The sequence below is a fragment of the Aulonocara sp. 'chitande type north' Nkhata Bay genome, linkage group LG22 (assembly GCF_057382095.1).
Source record: "Aulonocara sp. 'chitande type north' Nkhata Bay isolate Kocher_YH1m ecotype deep benthic linkage group LG22, A_spYH_male_GT1.1, whole genome shotgun sequence".
Taxonomy (NCBI): domain Eukaryota; kingdom Metazoa; phylum Chordata; class Actinopteri; order Cichliformes; family Cichlidae; genus Aulonocara; species Aulonocara sp. 'chitande type north' Nkhata Bay.
The window spans coordinates 6,432,327-6,454,822 of NC_141364.1; the positions used below are offsets into that span (position 1 = coordinate 6,432,327).

The window sequence follows — 22,496 nt, forward strand, 5'->3', positions numbered from 1 at the left end:
TTTTTAATAACTTACCTTGGTTCACACCAAATCCAGCTGTTCTGCTGAAAGTTCACAGCAAGCCTTCTGAAGTATCTGTACGTGATGTCCCTTAGGAAGTTTGATCTCCTAATACAAAAAAGATATTGTACAATTAAACATTATTGACATAAGATCAGAAAAAGGTCATTTTCAGACTGAAACAGAAATAAAGAAACCTTAACCCTAGCAATTAAAATTGTGACAAAGACAAAACCCCACCCATAAATGGCATGGTTTTTTTAATGACCAGTTATGCTCAGGTTAAAATCTATACCTGTGCACCTACCAAAAATAATTAAACATCAGATTCACAAGGCTAAAATAAATGTGAGACAATAACAAAATTTTCTCAATACCTGCATAATTAGCATGATGCAAATTTAACAACTCACAATGAACGCACAACAAATCACAGCTATGTGAAAAATTACAATTATCCTCTTACGCTCTATAGCCACCAGTACTGTGGCTCAAGAGTTATGCAAAAACCTCCATGCAAATATCACGTAGTATCCACAGAAGCCTTATAATTTTAGCTAAATGGTCATATAAACCATTTCTAAAACTACCAAAGACAGCAGAAACAAGCATGATTGAAATAGCAATTACTAAACTGCTTAAAATCTGCTAAACACACATAAACCAGCCAAAAATGTTCCACACTTCATGTATTTCATTATATTCATGTTGTGCTTTACTTGTAATAAGAAATCAGTGGCTAATTACCCAGCCTAGCTTTCACAGATTTCAGTCTTTCAAAAAAGACCACAAAATGGCTTAATGGCCCAAATTCACTAAAACAGAAAACCAAACCAAAGACTTTTCACCGGTAACCCTCCCACAAACAATAAAAAAATAACTTAAATACAAAGTAAATTCTGTTACTGAAATTTAAAATGTGGTTTTACACCAAAAATAAAATTCAATTTACAACAAATAAAACTTACCAAGAATTGCACAAGGGCAGGGTTTTTCAAAAATAATCTCTTGTGATGTTTGTTATAGTGGTCTAAAATAATGTCCTCGAATCCTCAGAATGTTAAAATCCAAAGCTCTCCTCTTCTCGTTTGCTAAAAGCAAAGTGGCTTACAAACCAGTGGCACAGGTATTTATTGAAATCATGAGGGACATTCAAAAAACTTCAAATGATCCAATCACAGAAGCCAACAGGGGAGGGACTGTCACAAAGTAACCAGTGAAGTTACAATGCAATAAACAGTACTCAACACCTTTTTTCCCTTGACTAGTTAAAACCTTTATTCAGCAGTACACTAATTTTCATAGCTGTTGTCCACACCCTTGGCTTTGCCAAAAGACACAATTCAATCTTTTGTCTCAGTCTAACCTTTTCAACAGTGTCACTTGCCCCCCCCCCCCCCCCCCCCCCCTTGCTTGCCCTTCACACATGAAAACAAAAGACATCAGTTGATAGTCTCTGCCACTAACTGTCTCACCACACCTAATTCTGAATTAACAATTAGTGGCTGACCGAATGGAGAATGTGTGGAGGGAGGGTGAAACTACATACACTGACATTAGACACAAACTTACAAAGTAAAACGGTAAACATGGAGATTAGGCATGACATGAACTAAACATAACCACGCAGACTTGACACATGAACTAGGGACACTGAGTACAGGGGGAGATGACACAAACAACTAAGAAACAGGACTAAACAGCAATCTAGAAATTAACTTGGTGAACTAAGCTAAGGCACAAATGAATACAAAAGATACAAAAAACTCAAACACTGGGTCACTCGACCCAGGACCATGACAGCATATAAAAGTAAGAAAGCTTAGCAAGTACCTGATGCTGTCAAATCATAAGAAATTAGCAGAAATATCGTAAAACCAAAACAGTCAAATGAAAAAGCTGCATAAGCCAAAGTTCCTTCAGAAGTACAGTATCAGAGAATGGTGAAAGTAAGGGGGTGGAACATGACCTTCCAGTCATGTTCAAATCAAACCTGACCATTTTAAAACTTAAGACACTCATAAATATTGTCATTTACATTTGATTGCCTAAAGGCTTTATGAGATTCTCCACACTATTAACTTATACAAGTGATGTGGGGGGGGGGGGGGGGGGTGAGTGCATTGAGATTAGAATCTCACCCCCCCTGCCATTGACTGAACAAACGACTGAATAGCCCACTGAACGACTACTTAACGACCCACTGAACAATACTGGAGAACATTTTTTAAACCTTCTCTTTCCACTTTTTGCTCTTAACAGGAAGCATCAAAAAACGTCAAAAAACCCTTGTTAAAACCTCAAGCATGTAAGGCTATAGTCAGCATTTTTAATAACTTACCTTGGTTCACACCAAATCCAGCTGTTCTGCTGAAAGTTCACAGCAAGCCTTCTGAAGTATCTGTACGTGATGTCCCTTAGGAAGTTTGATCTCCTAATACAAAAAAGATATTGTACAATTAAACATTATTGACATAAGATCAGAAAAAGGTCATTTTCAGACTGAAACAGAAATAAAGAAACCTTAACCCTAGCAATTAAAATTGTGACAAAGACAAAACCCCACCCATAAATGGCATGGTTTTTTTAATGACCAGTTATGCTCAGGTTAAAATCTATACCTGTGCACCTACCAAAAATAATTAAACATCAGATTCACAAGGCTAAAATAAATGTGAGACAATAACAAAATTTTCTCAATACCTGCATAATTAGCATGATGCAAATTTAACAACTCACAATGAACGCACAACAAATCACAGCTATGTGAAAAATTACAATTATCCTCTTACGCTCTATAGCCACCAGTACTGTGGCTCAAGAGTTATGCAAAAACCTCCATGCAAATATCACGTAGTATCCACAGAAGCCTTATAATTTTAGCTAAATGGTCATATAAACCATTTCTAAAACTACCAAAGACAGCAGAAACAAGCATGATTGAAATAGCAATTACTAAACTGCTTAAAATCTGCTAAACACACATAAACCAGCCAAAAATGTTCCACACTTCATGTATTTCATTATATTCATGTTGTGCTTTACTTGTAATAAGAAATCAGTGGCTAATTACCCAGCCTAGCTTTCACAGATTTCAGTCTTTCAAAAAAGACCACAAAATGGCTTAATGGCCCAAATTCACTAAAACAGAAAACCAAACCAAAGACTTTTCACCGGTAACCCTCCCACAAACAATAAAAAAATAACTTAAATACAAAGTAAATTCTGTTACTGAAATTTAAAATGTGGTTTTACACCAAAAATAAAATTCAATTTACAACAAATAAAACTTACCAAGAATTGCACAAGGGCAGGGTTTTTCAAAAATAATCTCTTGTGATGTTTGTTATAGTGGTCTAAAATAATGTCCTCGAATCCTCAGAATGTTAAAATCCAAAGCTCTCCTCTTCTCGTTTGCTAAAAGCAAAGTGGCTTACAAACCAGTGGCACAGGTATTTATTGAAATCATGAGGGACATTCAAAAAACTTCAAATGATCCAATCACAGAAGCCAACAGGGGAGGGACTGTCACAAAGTAACCAGTGAAGTTACAATGCAATAAACAGTACTCAACACCTTTTTTCCCTTGACTAGTTAAAACCTTTATTCAGCAGTACACTAATTTTCATAGCTGTTGTCCACACCCTTGGCTTTGCCAAAAGACACAATTCAATCTTTTGTCTCAGTCTAACCTTTTCAACAGTGTCACTTGCCCCCCCCCCCCCCCCCCCCCCCCCTTGCTTGCCCTTCACACATGAAAACAAAAGACATCAGTTGATAGTCTCTGCCACTAACTGTCTCACCACACCTAATTCTGAATTAACAATTAGTGGCTGACCGAATGGAGAATGTGTGGAGGGAGGGTGAAACTACATACACTGACATTAGACACAAACTTACAAAGTAAAACGGTAAACATGGAGATTAGGCATGACATGAACTAAACATAACCACGCAGACTTGACACATGAACTAGGGACACTGAGTACAGGGGGAGATGACACAAACAACTAAGAAACAGGACTAAACAGCAATCTAGAAATTAACTTGGTGAACTAAGCTAAGGCACAAATGAATACAAAAGATACAAAAAACTCAAACACTGGGTCACTCGACCCAGGACCATGACAGCATATAAAAGTAAGAAAGCTTAGCAAGTACCTGATGCTGTCAAATCATAAGAAATTAGCAGAAATATCGTAAAACCAAAACAGTCAAATGAAAAAGCTGCATAAGCCAAAGTTCCTTCAGAAGTACAGTATCAGAGAATGGTGAAAGTAAGGGGGTGGAACATGACCTTCCAGTCATGTTCAAATCAAACCTGACCATTTTAAAACTTAAGACACTCATAAATATTGTCATTTACATTTGATTGCCTAAAGGCTTTATGAGATTCTCCACACTATTAACTTATACAAGTGATGTGGGGGGGGGAGGGGGGGGGGTGAGTGCATTGAGATTAGAATCTCACCCCCCCTACCATTGACTGAACAAACGACTGAATAGCCCACTGAACGACTACTTAACAACCCACTGAACAATACTGGAGAACATTTTTTAAACCTTCTCTTTCCACTTTTTGCTCTTAACAGGAAGCATCAAAAAACGTCAAAAAACCCTTGTTAAAACCTCAAGCATGTAAGGCTATAGTCAGCATTTTTAATAACTTACCTTGGTTCACACCAAATCCAGCTGTTCTGCTGAAAGTTCACAGCAAGCCTTCTGAAGTATCTGTACGTGATGTCCCTTAGGAAGTTTGATCTCCTAATACAAAAAAGATATTGTACAATTAAACATTATTGACATAAGATCAGAAAAAGGTCATTTTCAGACTGAAACAGAAATAAAGAAACCTTAACCCTAGCAATTAAAATTGTGACAAAGACAAAACCCCACCCATAAATGGCATGGTTTTTTTAATGACCAGTTATGCTCAGGTTAAAATCTATACCTGTGCACCTACCAAAAATAATTAAACATCAGATTCACAAGGCTAAAATAAATGTGAGACAATAACAAAATTTTCTCAATACCTGCATAATTAGCATGATGCAAATTTAACAACTCACAATGAACGCACAACAAATCACAGCTATGTGAAAAATTACAATTATCCTCTTACGCTCTATAGCCACCAGTACTGTGGCTCAAGAGTTATGCAAAAACCTCCATGCAAATATCACGTAGTATCCACAGAAGCCTTATAATTTTAGCTAAATGGTCATATAAACCATTTCTAAAACTACCAAAGACAGCAGAAACAAGCATGATTGAAATAGCAGTTACTAAACTGCTTAAAATCTGCTAAACACACATAAACCAGCCAAAAATGTTCCACACTTCATGTATTTCATTATATTCATGTTGTGCTTTACTTGTAATAAGAAATCAGTGGCTAATTACCCAGCCTAGCTTTCACAGATTTCAGTCTTTCAAAAAAGACCACAAAATGGCTTAATGGCCCAAATTCACTAAAACAGAAAACCAAACCAAAGACTTTTCACCGGTAACCCTCCCACAAACAATAAAAAAATAACTTAAATACAAAGTAAATTCTGTTACTGAAATTTAAAATGTGGTTTTACACCAAAAATAAAATTCAATTTACAACAAATAAAACTTACCAAGAATTGCACAAGGGCAGGGTTTTTCAAAAATAATCTCTTGTGATGTTTGTTATAGTGGTCTAAAATAATGTCCTCGAATCCTCAGAATGTTAAAATCCAAAGCTCTCCTCTTCTCGTTTGCTAAAAGCAAAGTGGCTTACAAACCAGTGGCACAGGTATTTATTGAAATCATGAGGGACATTCAAAAAACTTCAAATGATCCAATCACAGAAGCCAACAGGGGAGGGACTGTCACAAAGTAACCAGTGAAGTTACAATGCAATAAACAGTACTCAACACCTTTTTTCCCTTGACTAGTTAAAACCTTTATTCAGCAGTACACTAATTTTCATAGCTGTTGTCCACACCCTTGGCTTTGCCAAAAGACACAATTCAATCTTTTGTCTCAGTCTAACCTTTTCAACAGTGTCACTTGGCCCCCCCCCCCCCCCCCCCCCCCCCTTGCTTGCCCTTCACACATGAAAACAAAAGACATCAGTTGATAGTCTCTGCCACTAACTGTCTCACCACACCTAATTCTGAATTAACAATTAGTGGCTGACCGAATGGAGAATGTGTGGAGGGAGGGTGAAACTACATACACTGACATTAGACACAAACTTACAAAGTAAAACGGTAAACATGGAGATTAGGCATGACATGAACTAAACATAACCACGCAGACTTGACACATGAACTAGGGACACTGAGTACAGGGGGAGATGACACAAACAACTAAGAAACAGGACTAAACAGCAATCTAGAAATTAACTTGGTGAACTAAGCTAAGGCACAAATGAATACAAAAGATACAAAAAACTCAAACACTGGGTCACTCGACCCAGGACCATGACAGCATATAAAAGTAAGAAAGCTTAGCAAGTACCTGATGCTGTCAAATCATAAGAAATTAGCAGAAATATCGTAAAACCAAAACAGTCAAATGAAAAAGCTGCATAAGCCAAAGTTCCTTCAGAAGTACAGTATCAGAGAATGGTGAAAGTAAGGGGGTGGAACATGACCTTCCAGTCATGTTCAAATCAAACCTGACCATTTTAAAACTTAAGACACTCATAAATATTGTCATTTACATTTGATTGCCTAAAGGCTTTATGAGATTCTCCACACTATTAACTTATACAAGTGATGTGGGGGGGGGGGGGGGGGGGTGAGTGCATTGAGATTAGAATCTCACCCCCCCTACCATTGACTGAACAAACGACTGAATAGCCCACTGAACGACTACTTAACAACCCACTGAACAATACTGGAGAACATTTTTTAAACCTTCTCTTTCCACTTTTTGCTCTTAACAGGAAGCATCAAAAAACGTCAAAAAACCCTTGTTAAAACCTCAAGCATGTAAGGCTATAGTCAGCATTTTTAATAACTTACCTTGGTTCACACCAAATCCAGCTGTTCTGCTGAAAGTTCACAGCAAGCCTTCTGAAGTATCTGTACGTGATGTCCCTTAGGAAGTTTGATCTCCTAATACAAAAAAGATATTGTACAATTAAACATTATTGACATAAGATCAGAAAAAGGTCATTTTCAGACTGAAACAGAAATAAAGAAACCTTAACCCTAGCAATTAAAATTGTGACAAAGACAAAACCCCACCCATAAATGGCATGGTTTTTTTAATGACCAGTTATGCTCAGGTTAAAATCTATACCTGTGCACCTACCAAAAATAATTAAACATCAGATTCACAAGGCTAAAATAAATGTGAGACAATAACAAAATTTTCTCAATACCTGCATAATTAGCATGATGCAAATTTAACAACTCACAATGAACGCACAACAAATCACAGCTATGTGAAAAATTACAATTATCCTCTTACGCTCTATAGCCACCAGTACTGTGGCTCAAGAGTTATGCAAAAACCTCCATGCAAATATCACGTAGTATCCACAGAAGCCTTATAATTTTAGCTAAATGGTCATATAAACCATTTCTAAAACTACCAAAGACAGCAGAAACAAGCATGATTGAAATAGCAATTACTAAACTGCTTAAAATCTGCTAAACACACATAAACCAGCCAAAAATGTTCCACACTTCATGTATTTCATTATATTCATGTTGTGCTTTACTTGTAATAAGAAATCAGTGGCTAATTACCCGGCCTAGCTTTCACAGATTTCAGTCTTTCAAAAAAGACCACAAAATGGCTTAATGGCCCAAATTCACTAAAACAGAAAACCAAACCAAAGACTTTTCACCGGTAACCCTCCCACAAACAATAAAAAAATAACTTAAATACAAAGTAAATTCTGTTACTGAAATTTAAAATGTGGTTTTACACCAAAAATAAAATTCAATTTACAACAAATAAAACTTACCAAGAATTGCACAAGGGCAGGGTTTTTCAAAAATAATCTCTTGTGATGTTTGTTATAGTGGTCTAAAATAATGTCCTCGAATCCTCAGAATGTTAAAATCCAAAGCTCTCCTCTTCTCGTTTGCTAAAAGCAAAGTGGCTTACAAACCAGTGGCACAGGTATTTATTGAAATCATGAGGGACATTCAAAAAACTTCAAATGATCCAATCACAGAAGCCAACAGGGGAGGGACTGTCACAAAGTAACCAGTGAAGTTACAATGCAATAAACAGTACTCAACACCTTTTTTCCCTTGACTAGTTAAAACCTTTATTCAGCAGTACACTAATTTTCATAGCTGTTGTCCACACCCTTGGCTTTGCCAAAAGACACAATTCAATCTTTTGTCTCAGTCTAACCTTTTCAACAGTGTCACTTGCCCCCCCTTGCTTGCCCTTCACACATGAAAACAAAAGACAGCCATTGATAGTCTCTGCCACCAACTGTCTCACCACACCTAATTCTGAATTAACAATTACCCAAAGTGACCTAAAACTTTTGGGTCACTTTAGGTCACAGTCCCAGTGGGTGACAGCATATAAAAGTAAGAAAGCTTAGCAAGTACCTGATGCTGTCAAATCATAAGAAATTAGCAGAAATATCGTAAAACCAAAACAGTCAAATGAAAAAGCAGCATAAGCCAAAGTTCCTTCAGAAGTACAGTATCAGAGAATGGTGAAAGACTGTTGGAATAATTGGCAGTGGATTTTATCGTGTGGTCTCTGTGTTTTTCTGTCAGTTAATCAGGCTGAATCTGCCAAACTGCTAGATCATTGAAAGGCCCACAACGAATAGACACAACGAAGGTTAAATCAATTTGGTAGCAAAAGACTGTTATTTAGCATCTTCATTGATGTCAATGACAAACAAAGAAGAATAGTTCATTCTGGTGAAAAACCAGCACGAGTTATCTACACAAATCTTCCATAGCTCTAAGGATTAACGGCAAGTCTTGTTCCTTACTGTTCATATTGAGCTTCTGTTTAATACATTGGCAGTGCAATAGCATAGTGTTTAGGTTTATATCAACAAAATACAGGAATCTTAATAGAACAACTAGAGAATGAGAAGAATACATAAATATGAAAAAATATATTTCAGCTTCTCCTCTCTGTTGTGTTGCAACATAGCCATTCGACATGGAAAATGAAGTAGCTTTCAAGAAAGAGAAAGCTTGAAAAACTTACAAACACTGACAATCAACTAGTGTACAGCTTTCAAGTGTAATTTATACATTTTAATAGTAATGTCTTTAAAACTATCAGTGACATTGAAAGGAGTTATTAGTTATTATCAAAACATCAAATTGTTCATAAAACATAAGTTCGCTTTTTTTTATTTTAAAGCCAAAATGACACCAGTGACACCACTAGTGTTTTATAAATCTTGATTCATAAACAATTATGTTAGAAACTTATTTCCTATTCACAATACTTGTTATTATTAAACATTTAATGTGAAAAAGTTTCATCCTCCTCTTAGTCTTCATACATCTCTTTTTTTTAAACTTGTAGAGTTGTAGAATTTAAACTAATAACACATATACCATAAGGATGAATAAACAGTCAAAGAAAACCAAAATTTAAAACAGGAACATTTATTATAAAATATTTACACATCTGTCACAACTCTTTGTCTGTCTGACTGGAGTCCTCTGTCACATATGTACAAAACAAACCAAAACAATATTTTTCACAGTTGAGTATTCACAGTATTTATAAAGCAATTGTAAAAGAATTGAGTAGTTAAAATCTTTATTCAGCAGTACACTAATTTCCATAGCTGTTGTCCACACCCTTGGCCTTGCCAAAAGATGGCCTTGCCAAAAGAAACCAAGGTGAGACTCAGTCTCACCTTGGTTTCACAGCCTTACAACTTATTCATTCAACAGTGTGACCTCAAGTTTGCCCCCCCCCCCCCCCCCCCCCCCCGCTTCCCCTTCACACATGAAAACAAAAGACAGCCATTGATAGTCTTTACCACTAACTGTCTCACCACACCTATTTCTGAATTAAAAATTACCCAAAGTGACCTAAAACATGCCACTTTGGGTCAAATGTGAAAAAATATATTAATCTAAGAAAACTTAGCATTATTATAAAACATCTGTCACAAGTCTTCGTCTGTCTGAGTGGTGGCCTCTGTCACATCTGAACAAAACAAAAACAAATAATATTTTTTGACAGTTAGTATTTATAAACAACTTTAACAAATATACATGGGTAAAACAGACATTTGCATATATCTAATCCTTATAAAATCACAAATGAAGAAAACAAAACATGATACTAATCATGGATTTAATATTTTCTCCAAATGATTTATCATAAACTAAAATAAATAATTCGCATTCATGTTTATTTGTATGTAGACAGTCGTTCAATAGTAATTCATAGAGTATTTTTTCTAAGTCCCATTTCTTAAAATAAGACACTGAAGCCAACATTCACTGTTTATACCATCCAAACAATACATTAAGACTTACCATCACGTGCGAATGTAATCGAAGCTTGCAATGCATCCAGCTCCTGGGCAGTGTTATTCAGCATTTCTTTTTCAGCATCCAGCTGTTCTTTTAAAACAGAAATCTTTCTTTCGGCTGCACGCCTGAGCCGCACCTGCCGAACCAAGAGGTCCATTGCCTTGGCATGAAGTTGCAAGCACCTTGTATATAGATCCTCTCTGCTGACCCCTGGGTCCAAGCAGGCATACTGAAATTACAAAATATTTTGGATCATAACAAAATTAGAAAACAGTTATTCGCTTCAATCTATGCTGCCGCTACAATGTAATGTTTGTAGTGCCAGATCACAACAACAGCTGTATAAAAGTCTCAGCTTAACCTTGTGCCATCCTTTAAAAAACTTACGTTGATCACCCTGGGGACCCAAAAAGGCCCCAGTATGGCACAAGGGTTAACAGTGACTTATATGAAAGAGCAAACAAACAAACAAACAAACACAAGAAACACTAAACACAGCATCCTGCCCAGCTCTGTAACAGGTAATGTAGCGTAAAAACAAATTTTTCTACACTATAAATAAAATTTAAGAAATATTTGTTACTTACAGTTGATAGTTGAAATTCTTGACGCAATGATTCAACTTCAGGATCATTAATCCCAGCAAACTTCGTTGGGGAAGCATATGCCATTCTCTATTTATGATAAAGTATGAGGTTAATTAGTTACATTTTACACAACATTCAAACAATATACAAACATGAGAGCATCAAAGAGACTTTACTTACACATAAACATGTAGTTAGTTCACAATAATGATCAGTAATGCAATTACATTCATTCAAAAAACACAAAACATATATATAAATGGTAAATGGCCTGTATTTCTATATCGCTTTACTAGTCCCTAAGGACCCCAAAGCGCTTTACACATCCAGAATGAAGGTGTAAATTAGTCAATGTATGACATTAAGATAATGCTCACCAACTCTTGCTGTCTGCTGCTCAAATTTGCTTAAAGAAAAGGATTGAACGCACAACAAATCACAGCTATGTGAAAAATTACAATTATCCTCTTACGCTCTATAGCCACCAGTACTGTGGCTCAAGAGTTATGCAAAAACCTCCATGCAAATATCACGTAGTATCCACAGAAGCCTTATAATTTTAGCTAAATGGTCATATAAACCATTTCTAAAACTACCAAAGACAGCAGAAACAAGCATGATTGAAATAGCAGTTACTAAACTGCTTAAAATCTGCTAAACACACATAAACCAGCCAAAAATGTTCCACACTTCATGTATTTCATTATATTCATGTTGTGCTTTACTTGTAATAAGAAATCAGTGGCTAATTACCCGGCCTAGCTTTCACAGATTTCAGTCTTTCAAAAAAGACCACAAAATGGCTTAATGGCCCAAATTCACTAAAACAGAAAACCAAACCAAAGACTTTTCACCGGTACCCCTCCCACAAACAATAAAAAAATAACTTAAATACAAAGTAAATTCTGTTACTGAAATTTAAAATGTGGTTTTACACCAAAAATAAAATTCAATTTACAACAAATAAAACTTACCAAGAATTGCACAAGGGCAGGGTTTTTCAAAAATAATATCTTGTGATGTTTGTTATAGTGGTCTAAAATAATGTCCTCGAATCCTCAGAATGTTAAAATCCAAAGCTCTCCTCTTCTCGTTTGCTAAAAGCAAAGTGGCTTACAAACCAGTGGCACAGGTATTTATTGAAATCATGAGGGACATTCAAAAAACTTCAAATGATCTTTTGTCTCAGTCTAACCTTTTCAACAGTGTCACTTGCCCCCCCCCCCCCCCCCCCCCCTTGCTTGCCCTTCACACATGAAAACAAAAGACAGCCATTGATAGTCTCTGCCACCAACTGTCTCACCACACCTAATTCTGAATTAACAATTACCCAAAGTGACCTAAAACTTTTGGGTCACTTTAGGTCACAGTCCCAGTGGGTGACAGCATATAAAAGTAAGAAAGCTTAGCAAGTACCTGATGCTGTCAAATCATAAGAAATTAGCAGAAATATCGTAAAACCAAAACAGTCAAATGAAAAAGCAGCATAAGCCAAAGTTCCTTCAGAAGTACAGTATCAGAGAATGGTGAAAGACTGTTGGAATAATTGGCAGTGGATTTTATCGTGTGGTCTCTGTGTTTTTCTGTCAGTTAATCAGGCTGAATCTGCCAAACTGCTAGATCATTGAAAGGCCCACAACGAATAGACACAACGAAGGTTAAATCAATTTGGTAGCAAAAGACTGTTATTTAGCATCTTCATTGATGTCAATGACAAACAAAGAAGAATAGTTCATTCTGGTGAAAAACCAGCACGAGTTATCTACACAAATCTTCCATAGCTCTAAGGATTAACGGCAAGTCTTGTTCCTTACTGTTCATATTGAGCTTCTGTTTAATACATTGGCAGTGCAATAGCATAGTGTTTAGGTTTATATCAACAAAATACAGGAATCTTAATAGAACAACTAGAGAATGAGAAGAATACATAAATATGAAAAAATATATTTCAGCTTCTCCTCTCTGTTGTGTTGCAACATAGCCATTCGACATGGAAAATGAAGTAGCTTTCAAGAAAGAGAAAGCTTGAAAAACTTACAAACACTGACAATCAACTAGTGTACAGCTTTCAAGTGTAATTTATACATTTTAATAGTAATGTCTTTAAAACTATCAGTGACATTGAAAGGAGTTATTAGTTATTATCAAAACATCAAATTGTTCATAAAACATAAGTTCGCTTTTTTTTATTTTAAAGCCAAAATGACACCAGTGACACCACTAGTGTTTTATAAATCTTGATTCATAAACAATTATGTTAGAAACTTATTTCCTATTCACAATACTTGTTATTATTAAACATTTAATGTGAAAAAGTTTCATCCTCCTCTTAGTCTTCATACATCTCTTTTTTTTAAACTTGTAGAGTTGTAGAATTTAAACTAATAACACATATACCATAAGGATGAATAAACAGTCAAAGAAAACCAAAATTTAAAACAGGAACATTTATTATAAAATATTTACACATCTGTCACAACTCTTTGTCTGTCTGACTGGAGTCCTCTGTCACATATGTACAAAACAAACCAAAACAATATTTTTCACAGTTGAGTATTCACAGTATTTATAAAGCAATTGTAAAAGAATTGAGTAGTTAAAATCTTTATTCAGCAGTACACTAATTTCCATAGCTGTTGTCCACACCCTTGGCCTTGCCAAAAGATGGCCTTGCCAAAAGAAACCAAGGTGAGACTCAGTCTCACCTTGGTTTCACAGCCTTACAACTTATTCATTCAACAGTGTGACCTCAAGTTTGCCCCCCCCCCCCCCCCCCCCCCGCTTCCCCTTCACACATGAAAACAAAAGACAGCCATTGATAGTCTTTACCACTAACTGTCTCACCACACCTATTTCTGAATTAAAAATTACCCAAAGTGACCTAAAACATGCCACTTTGGGTCAAATGTGAAAAAATATATTAATCTAAGAAAACTTAGCATTATTATAAAACATCTGTCACAAGTCTTCGTCTGTCTGAGTGGTGGCCTCTGTCACATCTGAACAAAACAAAAACAAATAATATTTTTTGACAGTTAGTATTTATAAACAACTTTAACAAATATACATGGGTAAAACAGACATTTGCATATATCTAATCCTTATAAAATCACAAATGAAGAAAACAAAACATGATACTAATCATGGATTTAATATTTTCTCCAAATGATTTATCATAAACTAAAATAAATAATTCGCATTCATGTTTATTTGTATGTAGACAGTCGTTCAATAGTAATTCATAGAGTATTTTTTCTAAGTCCCATTTCTTAAAATAAGACACTGAAGCCAACATTCACTGTTTATACCATCCAAACAATACATTAAGACTTACCATCACGTGCGAATGTAATCGAAGCTTGCAATGCATCCAGCTCCTGGGCAGTGTTATTCAGCATTTCTTTTTCAGCATCCAGCTGTTCTTTTAAAACAGAAATCTTTCTTTCGGCTGCACGCCTGAGCCGCACCTGCCGAACCAAGAGGTCCATTGCCTTGGCATGAAGTTGCAAGCACCTTGTATATAGATCCTCTCTGCTGACCCCTGGGTCCAAGCAGGCATACTGAAATTACAAAATATTTTGGATCATAACAAAATTAGAAAACAGTTATTCGCTTCAATCTATGCTGCCGCTACAATGTAATGTTTGTAGTGCCAGATCACAACAACAGCTGTATAAAAGTCTCAGCTTAACCTTGTGCCATCCTTTAAAAAACTTACGTTGATCACCCTGGGGACCCAAAAAGGCCCCAGTATGGCACAAGGGTTAACAGTGACTTATATGAAAGAGCAAACAAACAAACAAACAAACACAAGAAACACTAAACACAGCATCCTTCCCAGCTCTGTAACAGGTAATGTAGCGTAAAAACAAATTTTTCTACACTATAAATAAAATTTAAGAAATATTTGTTACTTACAGTTGATAGTTGAAATTCTTGACGCAATGATTCAACTTCAGGATCATTAATCCCAGCAAACTTCGTTGGGGAAGCATATGCCATTCTCTATTTATGATAAAGTATGAGGTTAATTAGTTACATTTTACACAACATTCAAACAATATACAAACATGAGAGCATCAAAGAGACTTTACTTACACATAAACATGTAGTTAGTTCACAATAATGATCAGTAATGCAATTACATTCATTCAAAAAACACAAAACATATATATAAATGGTAAATGGCCTGTATTTCTATATCGCTTTACTAGTCCCTAAGGACCCCAAAGCGCTTTACACATCCAGAATGAAGGTGTAAATTAGTCAATGTATGACATTAAGATAATGCTCACCAACTCTTGCTGTCTGCTGCTCAAATTTGCTTAAAGAAAAGGATTGAACGCACAACAAATCACAGCTATGTGAAAAATTACAATTATCCTCTTACGCTCTATAGCCACCAGTACTGTGGCTCAAGAGTTATGCAAAAACCTCCATGCAAATATCACGTAGTATCCACAGAAGCCTTATAATTTTAGCTAAATGGTCATATAAACCATTTCTAAAACTACCAAAGACAGCAGAAACAAGCATGATTGAAATAGCAGTTACTAAACTGCTTAAAATCTGCTAAACACACATAAACCAGCCAAAAATGTTCCACACTTCATGTATTTCATTATATTCATGTTGTGCTTTACTTGTAATAAGAAATCAGTGGCTAATTACCCGGCCTAGCTTTCACAGATTTCAGTCTTTCAAAAAAGACCACAAAATGGCTTAATGGCCCAAATTCACTAAAACAGAAAACCAAACCAAAGACTTTTCACCGGTACCCCTCCCACAAACAATAAAAAAATAACTTAAATACAAAGTAAATTCTGTTACTGAAATTTAAAATGTGGTTTTACACCAAAAATAAAATTCAATTTACAACAAATAAAACTTACCAAGAATTGCACAAGGGCAGGGTTTTTCAAAAATAATATCTTGTGATGTTTGTTATAGTGGTCTAAAATAATGTCCTCGAATCCTCAGAATGTTAAAATCCAAAGCTCTCCTCTTCTCGTTTGCTAAAAGCAAAGTGGCTTACAAACCAGTGGCACAGGTATTTATTGAAATCATGAGGGACATTCAAAAAACTTCAAATGATCTTTTGTCTCAGTCTAACCTTTTCAACAGTGTCACTTGCCCCCCCCCCCCCCCCCCCCCCCCCTTGCTTGCCCTTCACACATGAAAACAAAAGACAGCCATTGATAGTCTCTGCCACCAACTGTCTCACCACACCTAATTCTGAATTAACAATTACCCAAAGTGACCTAAAACTTTTGGGTCACTTTAGGTCACAGTCCCAGTGGGTGACAGCATATAAAAGTAAGAAAGCTTAGCAAGTACCTGATGCTGTCAAATCATAAGAAATTAGCAGAAATATCGTAAAACCAAAACAGTCAAATGAAAAAGCAGCATAAGCCAAAGTTCCTTCAGAAGTACAGTATCAGAGAATGGTGAAAGACTGTTGGAATAATTGGCAGTGGATTTTATCGTGTGGTCTCTGTGTTTTTCTGTCAGTTAATCAGGCTGAATCTGCCAAACTGCTAGATCATTGAAAGGCCCACAACGAATAGACACAACGAAGGTTAAATCAATTTGGTAGCAAAAGACTGTTATTTAGCATCTTCATTGATGTCAATGACAAACAAAGAAGAATAGTTCATTCTGGTGAAAAACCAGCACGAGTTATCTACACAAATCTTCCATAGCTCTAAGGATTAACGGCAAGTCTTGTTCCTTACTGTTCATATTGAGCTTCTGTTTAATACATTGGCAGTGCAATAGCATAGTGTTTAGGTTTATATCAACAAAATACAGGAATCTTAATAGAACAACTAGAGAATGAGAAGAATACATAAATATGAAAAAATATATTTCAGCTTCTCCTCTCTGTTGTGTTGCAACATAGCCATTCGACATGGAAAATGAAGTAGCTTTCAAGAAAGAGAAAGCTTGAAAAACTTACAAACACTGACAATCAACTAGTGTACAGCTTTCAAGTGTAATTTATACATTTTAATAGTAATGTCTTTAAAACTATCAGTGACATTGAAAGGAGTTATTAGTTATTATCAAAACATCAAATTGTTCATAAAACATAAGTTCGCTTTTTTTTATTTTAAAGCCAAAATGACACCAGTGACACCACTAGTGTTTTATAAATCTTGATTCATAAACAATTATGTTAGAAACTTATTTCCTATTCACAATACTTGTTATTATTAAACATTTAATGTGAAAAAGTTTCATCCTCCTCTTAGTCTTCATACATCTCTTTTTTTTAAACTTGTAGAGTTGTAGAATTTAAACTAATAACACATATACCATAAGGATGAATAAACAGTCAAAGAAAACCAAAATTTAAAACAGGAACATTTATTATAAAATATTTACACATCTGTCACAACTCTTTGTCTGTCTGACTGGAGTCCTCTGTCACATATGTACAAAACAAACCAAAACAATATTTTTCACAGTTGAGTATTCACAGTATTTATAAAGCAATTGTAAAAGAATTGAGTAGTTAAAATCTTTATTCAGCAGTACACTAATTTCCATAGCTGTTGTCCACACCCTTGGCCTTGCCAAAAGATGGCCTTGCCAAAAGAAACCAAGGTGAGACTCAGTCTCACCTTGGTTTCACAGCCTTACAACTTATTCATTCAACAGTGTGACCTCAAGTTTGCCCCCCCCCCCCCCCCCCCCCCCCGCTTCCCCTTCACACATGAAAACAAAAGACAGCCATTGATAGTCTTTACCACTAACTGTCTCACCACACCTATTTCTGAATTAAAAATTACCCAAAGTGACCTAAAACATGCCACTTTGGGTCAAATGTGAAAAAATATATTAATCTAAGAAAACTTAGCATTATTATAAAACATCTGTCACAAGTCTTCGTCTGTCTGAGTGGTGGCCTCTGTCACATCTGAACAAAACAAAAACAAATAATATTTTTTGACAGTTAGTATTTATAAACAACTTTAACAAATATACATGGGTAAAACAGACATTTGCATATATCTAATCCTTATAAAATCACAAATGAAGAAAACAAAACATGATACTAATCATGGATTTAATATTTTCTCCAAATGATTTATCATAAACTAAAATAAATAATTCGCATTCATGTTTATTTGTATGTAGACAGTCGTTCAATAGTAATTCATAGAGTATTTTTTCTAAGTCCCATTTCTTAAAATAAGACACTGAAGCCAACATTCACTGTTTATACCATCCAAACAATACATTAAGACTTACCATCACGTGCGAATGTAATCGAAGCTTGCAATGCATCCAGCTCCTGGGCAGTGTTATTCAGCATTTCTTTTTCAGCATCCAGCTGTTCTTTTAAAACAGAAATCTTTCTTTCGGCTGCACGCCTGAGCCGCACCTGCCGAACCAAGAGGTCCATTGCCTTGGCATGAAGTTGCAAGCACCTTGTATATAGATCCTCTCTGCTGACCCCTGGGTCCAAGCAGGCATACTGAAATTACAAAATATTTTGGATCATAACAAAATTAGAAAACAGTTATTCGCTTCAATCTATGCTGCCGCTACAATGTAATGTTTGTAGTGCCAGATCACAACAACAGCTGTATAAAAGTCTCAGCTTAACCTTGTGCCATCCTTTAAAAAACTTACGTTGATCACCCTGGGGACCCAAAAAGGCCCCAGTATGGCACAAGGGTTAACAGTGACTTATATGAAAGAGCAAACAAACAAACAAACAAACACAAGAAACACTAAACACAGCATCCTGCCCAGCTCTGTAACAGGTAATGTAGCGTAAAAACAAATTTTTCTACACTATAAATAAAATTTAAGAAATATTTGTTACTTACAGTTGATAGTTGAAATTCTTGACGCAATGATTCAACTTCAGGATCATTAATCCCAGCAAACTTCGTTGGGGAAGCATATGCCATTCTCTATTTATGATAAAGTATGAGGTTAATTAGTTACATTTTACACAACATTCAAACAATATACAAACATGAGAGCATCAAAGAGACTTTACTTACACATAAACATGTAGTTAGTTCACAATAATGATCAGTAATGCAATTACATTCATTCAAAAAACACAAAACATATATATAAATGGTAAATGGCCTGTATTTCTATATCGCTTTACTAGTCCCTAAGGACCCCAAAGCGCTTTACACATCCAGAATGAAGGTGTAAATTAGTCAATGTATGACATTAAGATAATGCTCACCAACTCTTGCTGTCTGCTGCTCAAATTTGCTTAAAGAAAAGGATTGAACGCACAACAAATCACAGCTATGTGAAAAATTACAATTATCCTCTTACGCTCTATAGCCACCAGTACTGTGGCTCAAGAGTTATGCAAAAACCTCCATGCAAATATCACGTAGTATCCACAGAAGCCTTATAATTTTAGCTAAATGGTCATATAAACCATTTCTAAAACTACCAAAGACAGCAGAAACAAGCATGATTGAAATAGCAGTTACTAAACTGCTTAAAATCTGCTAAACACACATAAACCAGCCAAAAATGTTCCACACTTCATGTATTTCATTATATTCATGTTTTACTTTACTTGTAATAAGAAATCAGTGGCTAATTACCCGGCCTAGCTTTCACAGATTTCAGTCTTTCAAAAAAGACCACAAAATGGCTTAATGGCCCAAATTCACTAAAACAGAAAACCAAACCAAAGACTTTTCACCGGTACCCCTCCCACAAACAATAAAAAAATAACTTAAATACAAAGTAAATTCTGTTACTGAAATTTAAAATGTGGTTTTACACCAAAAATAAAATTCAATTTACAACAAATAAAACTTACCAAGAATTGCACAAGGGCAGGGTTTTTCAAAAATAATATCTTGTGATGTTTGTTATAGTGGTCTAAAATAATGTCCTCGAATCCTCAGAATGTTAAAATCCAAAGCTCTCCTCTTCTCGTTTGCTAAAAGCAAAGTGGCTTACAAACCAGTGGCACAGGTATTTATTGAAATCATGAGGGACATTCAAAAAACTTCAAATGATCTTTTGTCTCAGTCTAACCTTTTCAACAGTGTCACTTGCCCCCCCCGTTCAGGGAAACGGGGTTGTCATGGTGGCACGTGGAGTTTCAATCACTCGCCAAAAAGCAGTAATCTGCTGTCACTCAAAATCAAAATGTCCAATATGTCCCAAAGGTCGCAGGCGTGATGAGACTCGAGCTCGGAAATGTTTGTTATGCCATTTGTCAGTAATGGTTAGAGTGCCACCTAGTGGAACGACTATAATCATGATTGAATGAGATGAAATGTTAGCTGGTGGTTGAATGCATGAATTCCATCAATGTGACATGAGATCGGAGGTGCTGGTTGTAGGTGTTGGGCGTAGCTCGACGCGATGGGGTGCGAGGGACCTCATAACGCTGCTTGCAGCTTTAATTATTATTATTATTATTATTCAGGCGAAACAAGGGCCTTTTTGAGGGCCTAAACATGCTCAAAAACTCATGAAATTTTGCACACATGCCAGGTCTGGTGAAAAATTTTGTATTTTAATGGTTTTACTTATGAGCACTGGGAAATGGCTCTAGAGCGCCACCTATGCCTTGTTAAATGCAGCCCTACGACCACATCGTTTGAGCTACATGTATGAAATTTGGCACACATGTGTATCATGCCAAGACGAACAAAAAAGTCAGTGGGCCCATTGACGCAAACCCAACAGGAAGTCCGCCATTTGGAAGAGAAGGTGACATTTTGGCTCTAATTTTGCCATTTCCATGCCTCGAACTTTTGCGAACTCCTCCTTGGTGTTTGATTTCATAACCTTCATATTTGGTCAGTGTCAACTACACCCTTGTGCCATGTTAAATTGCGGAGCTTTTGAGTTTTCACAATACGGTGAGGCCGTGGCGCCATGGCGAATTTCGATGACTCGCCATGAAAATCTTATTGCCTCTCATTTTGTCATACATTTTCTGACCTTGACCAAAGTGAACACATATGATAAGGCTCCACCCCTGAACATATTTCAACTGCCATATTTGACACCAGGGACAGCGCCACCTAGTGGGAACAGGAAATGTCATGTTTTACACTTTGGGGTACAGTATTGTGATGGGTGACATCTGCAGCCTCAAATTTCTCCAGGAAAGCCTTAAGGAGTTGGTCTTGGGTTACAGTGAAAACTGTGACTTTTCACGAAAGGGTGTGACCCCAGCAGCATGGCGAACTTTGATGTCACGCCATGAAGAAACAAATTAGTATAACTCAATGAAATCCAGTCTGATCAGTACCAGACTTTACAGGCATGATGTCAGACCCGCCCTGAACAGATTGATGTGCCCATTGTCGGAAATACGGACAGCGCCACCTAGTGGCAACAGGAAATGTCATGGCTTTAACTTTGTTGTACTGATTTTCACAGGTTGATCGTGGCCACCTCAAAAGCGGTGAATATCACCATCAGTCCCTCGTGATGCTTCAGTGCAAAAATTGTGACTTTAAACTGAACGGCGCACCCTGGTGGCAACGCAGTTCATCATGAAAGATGAAGTGGCTTTTGAGGGGCTTGGAAAGTTTATAGAGGCTTGAAATTTGGCACACACCTCCAAATGGATGAAAGCATTGTTGTTATGTAACCATTTTCCTTGAATAGCGCAAAATGGCTCCACAGCGCCCCCTACAATATTTCAAAACATCAGCCCCTGCTCTGTGTTTCATCTATGAGTCTGACACTTGGTAAGCTTGTGTAAGATATCAAGATGTACAAAAAAGTCTCTTGGAGCAATATCCCAAATCCAACAGGAAGTCAGCCATTTTAAAATTAATGTGTAATTTTGATGACATTTTCCCCTCTTTTCAGGCTTCATACTTTGACGAACTCCTCCAAGGGATTTCATCATATTGAAGCATTCTTCAGTGTGTAGAATCTAAAGACCTTTGTGATGTTAAATTGCGAAGCTTTTTCCGTTCAGGGAAACGGGGTGGTCATGGCGGCACGTAGAGTTTCAATCACTCGCAAAAAGCAGTAATCTGCTGTCACTAAAAAACACAATGTCCAATCTCTCCCAAAGGTCGCAGGTGTGATGAGACTCGAGCTTGGAAATGTTTGTTATGCTATTTGTCAATAATGGTTAGAGCGCCACCTAGTGGCATGACTATAATCCTGGTTGAATAAGATGAAATGTTAGCTGGTGATTAAAAGCATGAAATCCATCAATGTGACATCACATCGGACGTGCCGGTTTGAGGTGTTGGCAGTGGCTCGACGTGCCGGGGGTGCGAGGGCCCTCATAACGCTGCTTGCAGCTTTAATTATTATTATTATTATTATTATTATTCACCCCAAACAAGGGCCTTTTTGAGGGCCTAAACATGCTCAAAAACTCATGAAATTTTGCACACATGCCAGGTCTGGTGAAAAATTTTGTATTTTAATGGTTTTACATATGAGCACTGGG

At 36.4% G+C, this 22,496-nt stretch overlaps 3 long non-coding RNA genes across 3 annotated transcripts; all 3 read right to left on the minus strand.

Annotated features, from left to right (window-relative positions):
* Positions 1 to 9,934: 9,934 nt before the first annotated feature.
* Positions 9,935 to 12,277, minus strand: LOC147303348 (uncharacterized). The gene is made up of 3 exons (XR_015126963.1): positions 11,063 to 12,277; positions 10,479 to 10,704; positions 9,935 to 10,143 (listed from the first exon to the last, which is right to left on the minus strand). It is a non-coding gene; the product is annotated as an uncharacterized LOC147303348 (long non-coding RNA).
* Positions 12,278 to 13,852: 1,575 nt separating this feature from the next.
* On the minus strand, positions 13,853 to 16,195 carry LOC147303349 (uncharacterized). Its single transcript, XR_015126964.1, has 3 exons — positions 14,981 to 16,195; positions 14,397 to 14,622; positions 13,853 to 14,061 (listed from the first exon to the last, which is right to left on the minus strand). It is a non-coding gene; the product is annotated as an uncharacterized LOC147303349 (long non-coding RNA).
* A 1,580-nt stretch (positions 16,196 to 17,775) lies between these two features.
* On the minus strand, positions 17,776 to 19,124 carry LOC147303350 (uncharacterized). Its single transcript, XR_015126962.1, has 3 exons — positions 18,904 to 19,124; positions 18,320 to 18,545; positions 17,776 to 17,984 (listed from the first exon to the last, which is right to left on the minus strand). It is a non-coding gene; the product is annotated as an uncharacterized LOC147303350 (long non-coding RNA).
* Between the last annotated feature and the right edge of the window lie 3,372 nt (positions 19,125 to 22,496).